Raw genomic sequence first — 4,769 nt, 5'->3', positions numbered from 1 at the left:
GTTACTGTGAGTTTCCATATTCGTCTCTGGATCTAGTATATTATTTGAGAAAGGTCGCAATATGTTGCTTAAAGTATTGATAAAACTGTTCCGTACTCATTGTTTCAGCTAGGTAAAGGGTTCAGTTAGGTAAAGAGTTCCATGTGTTTTTCTTTTTCCTAAGTTAAATATATTTTCCTATTTGTCGCCAGGTCTCTTTAGAGTTCTGCATATCGATATTAGACATACCTTTGCTAATATATTCCCGTTTCTTCCGTTTACAGGTTTGTTTGAACCGCTCAAGTTTTTGTCGCGCAGTAGTTGTCTCAGGTCTGAATTATTAGGGTTTTTAGAAATTTTCTCCCCGAGGGATTGCAAGTTTCCTTTTTCTGTTTCGCATTCCTGATTGAACCATTTGTTTTGAGATTTGCACTTAATTTTGCTGCTTCTCGCTTTCAATCCGGCTTATTTGCATGCTTCACCAAAGTTTCACTTATTAATTCAGACGCAGTATCGATACTATCATGTTTTACAGCTGCGGCCTCTAAACTGGATTGAACTGTTTGTGATTCGAGACCATCCTTGAGTCTGTCCTTAGACTTGATATTCCAGGAAAGTCGATTACATTCGGTCAAGATGAGTTCGGCTGATGCGGTTTCAAGAGAGTCTCGATTAATAAAATTAGCTTTTATCGCAAATGATAGGTGACAGTGATCCGATAAATGTGGCATTAAAGGGTTAACAATAAGATATTGCACATTCCTTAGAATACTTTGTGATCCTATGACATAATCAGCGACACTGCTACCGTTATAGTGAAAGCAGGTCTTTTTACCTTCCAGGTCACCAACAATCCTGCCATTAAGGATTCGTAAATTTAACGCTGTGCATGTTTCTAAAAAATTTCCCCCCCCCCCCCCCCCTAGCGTTCACGGTACCTGAATCTTGTGACCGTCTTAAGCATTGTTCGTCATTCTCATAGTCCTCAGAGACATTCAGGAAAGTGTTGTCATCATCCAAGACTGTTTCCTGAATGTCACCCGTTCGTGCATTACAATCGCCCTGTACAATTAGGTCACCCTTTTGTGAAAATAGAAACATTTCTTCTTCTAATTCTCCAATTAAATCTTCGCTGCTATTTATTTCATAGTTTGGTGGGCTTAAATAAACTGTTCTTAGATCATATGTATCCTTTTGAAAGTTGAAGTAAGTTTTATCAAGTTTACACCATCATGCATATTATGTTTTTGTTTTCAGACGGTGTGTAGGTGACTCCTTTAGCGAGTTTTTGATCTATATATACAGATAGCCCCCCAGAGGATCGGTTTTCCGATTGATTCCTACACTTGATAAAATGTTTAAATTTACTTATATTCATCTCTGCTTCATAAGTTGCATGTGTTTCAACAAGTGCAAAGATGTCATGCTTGTCAATTATGCTTAAGAAATCGTTTGTTTTTAGCTTATTTCCTAGAATGCTACTGTTAACACCATTCAAATTCCAAAACCCTATTCGCAAATGACGTGACACACGGAATGGGAAAACAAAATGGAAAGGGATTACTTATCTCATCATTATCTCGCTGTCTCTTAGATACTCTGCAATTAGGTTGAGCGCCCGTAATGGTTGATAATTGTGATAGTTCATTCTTCGGCGTTCGCATCTTCGTTCCTTCTTCGGCGTTTGCATCTTCGCAATTGGAATTGTTACACGTGGTATTTGTGCGTTCTTTTTTGAACCCCTAAATCTATCTAGCCATCGCTACGTGACACTGCCCTGGTAGTCACAATATTAATAACTACGTAATAACCAAACTCAAACTGAGGCCTTGCCGTATTGACCGAGCGATACCGAGGTCAATACAGTTAAGCTGAGGTTTGAGATTTTCCCGTAACGACCGAACGGTCAAGGTTATTAAGTTGTTTCAAGAGATTATGAAGGTAAGAGAAGTAATCCCTCATATTGGCCCTATTCCCATCGTAATCCCTCTTAAGTTATTTTTAGATCTCCTGCGAGATCCGGTATTCCCGTGAGGGTTAACTTATAGCCAATCATATGTCCCCATTTTTACCAATGTTGACAGCTGAGCGAATTCCCACACAATGACTGGTAAATATGGAGACATATGATTGGCTATCAGTTAACCGTCGTGGGAATACCGGATCTCGCAGGAGGTCTAAAAATAACTTAAGAGGGATTACGATGGGAATAGGGCCAATATGAGGGATTACCTCTCTTACCTTGATACTCTCTTGGTTGTTTATTATATGGATAACAAAACGGTTCTAAAATTAAACCTTAGTTTAGGCGGAAGTCATCACTTCACACCAATGCGCGCTCTTATCTATTCAAGCTCGTTACCTTCCGAGTTCAAGCCTGCCTCATCTTCAAAGCGAGTCTAAGTGCGAAGTTTTTGTTATCAAAATTAGTTTTCGTTCATATGTAAAGTAGAACTAATTACCATTACAAAAGACTTCGCACTTAGACTCGCTTTGAAAAGGAGGCAGACATGAACTCGGAAATGGCCTATTCACTCTCCGAGTGTTCAGCGTCACTCATCTTCTTTAGCCGCAACAAGTTTCAATGTAAATAAAACAAATGTGGCCTTTGGATATCCTTTTGTCTTTTTCTTTCGTAATTTGCATAATCCGTAATAGGCCCGTGGGGTTGGCTAATCAGAGCGCGCGTTATATTAGCTACAAACACTAGCCATATAATAAATATAAGTAGCTATATATATGCCTATGCGAAGTCCATCTTTAGTTATCAGGGACCTTAAGATACGAGGACGGGAAGATCTAGGACAGCTACCAGAACTAAATTTGACCTTTCACTCTTGCGCACGAATTCCTGTCGCCCAGCGCCATCCCGTCCTTGGGCCCGTTTCTTGAAGGTCCCGAGACTTTACGGGCCATTTTCGAGTGTCACAATTCCCTTTGCATGTATCTCAATAACGGAGAGGATTTTCAAAAGTCATCAAACTTTACAGTCATTTTCCTTTTTGTTACCTTGAAAACATGTTAAAATATCGGTTTTCCAAAACAAGTGGTTGGCAGTTTCAAAAATGGCTTTTCGGGCCCCTGGGTCCTGTTTCTCAAAAGTCCCGAAAACTTTTCGGGCCAGAAAAGCCATTTGTGAAACTGCCAACCGCTTATCCTGGAAAGCCGATCTTTTAACATGATTTCAAGGTAACAAAAAGCAAAATGGCTATGAAGTTTGACGACTTAAATCCTCTCCGCTCTTGAGATACAAAGAGAATTGTGACACCCGAAAACGGCCCGTAAAATTTCGGGACTTTCGAGAAACGGGCCCCTGGGGGCCGTTTCTCAGTCGAAAGTCCCGAAACTTTACGGGCCATTTTCAGGTGTCACAATTCCCTTTGTAACTCAAGAACGAAGGGGAAGTAATTCGTCAAACTTCACAGTTACTTTTCTTTTTGTTTCCTTAAAAACATGTTAAAAGATCAGCTTTCCAAGACAAGCGGTTGGCAATTTAACAGATGGCTTTTCGGGACTTTCGAGAAACTGGCCCCTGGTACGTCGAGGACGCCATTTCTATGTTTTTGCCGTCCTGTCGAGAACGTTAATATTTTCTTCTCATTTTGATTCAGAAAAAACCAGAAGCAACATTTTTTGGAGATCCTGAGACAAAATTATGTCAACATAACATTTGCCGTGATTTCAAGCTATAAATGCGGCGAAAAGCTTGGTAAGCCATGTGCTTGTTTTTGCAAGTGTGTGGTTATCAACGAAGGGGTAGTTTCTAAAGAAACTGTGGTGCTGCGTCGGTGGGGAAGTAGTATACTTCCTTCGACGCCTATGTAGTGATGACTCCGATTTTTCCAGCAAATCAGAGGAGATGTGCCAGTTCTTCGAAAAACGTGGCTATCCTGTCTCTGTGGTCAAAGCGGGCCATCATCGCGCCCAACAATTTGATCGACAGTCATCACTACAAACGTCACAAAAAGATAAGAATGACAGAATTCCATTCACCCTCACTTTCCATCCTCATAATCACGCAGTCGCATCATTCTTAGTAATTTTAAATTACTCCAAAATGATCCTGAGACTAGTAGAATCTTTTCGCAACCTCCACTTATTTCATTCAAACGCGACAAAAACGTAGGCAACTTTTTAGTTAGAAGCGCGCTTAAAACTAACGAGCAACCCGGCACTTTCAAATGCGCGCGCTCACGATGCAAAACTTGTCTTTTCATTGTTAACACTAGCAAGATATCGGGACCTAAGCGATCTGTTAAGATCACCGATCGTTTCACATGTACCTCCACCAATGTATAATTTATTGCATAACCTGTACGTTATGCAATAAATTATACATTGGTGAGACAGGTAGACGACTAGGTGACCGATTCCGCGAACACCTTCGCGATGTTGAGAACAATGACAAGGATGCATCTAAGCCAGTCGCTCGCCATTTTAATCTGCCTAACCACTCCAAAAAACACATGGCTATCTGCGGCCTTTCCCTACATCTAGGTACGACGGAAAGCCGCAAGAATCTGGAACAAAAATTCATCTTTCAAATCGGCACCCTTAATCCTCACGGTATTAACGAACGCTTTTCATTTAACTAATATATTCCTATTTTTCACGTTGCCATGTTACCACCAATAGCGTAGCTCCTACTTTACTATAAAAACTACACGTAACCCATAATTCCTCGATTCGCTCTGACGAAGGGCTAACGCTCGAAACGTCAGCTTTTAGAATCTCTGTACGGTGGCCAATTTACATTATCAACTCCGTTGATAAAACCAAATTTTTGTGGT

The sequence above is a fragment of the Montipora capricornis genome, chromosome 4 (assembly GCF_036669925.1).
Source record: "Montipora capricornis isolate CH-2021 chromosome 4, ASM3666992v2, whole genome shotgun sequence".
NCBI classification, from domain to species: domain Eukaryota; kingdom Metazoa; phylum Cnidaria; class Anthozoa; order Scleractinia; family Acroporidae; genus Montipora; species Montipora capricornis.
Note: the sequence above shows the minus strand (reverse complement) of the source record.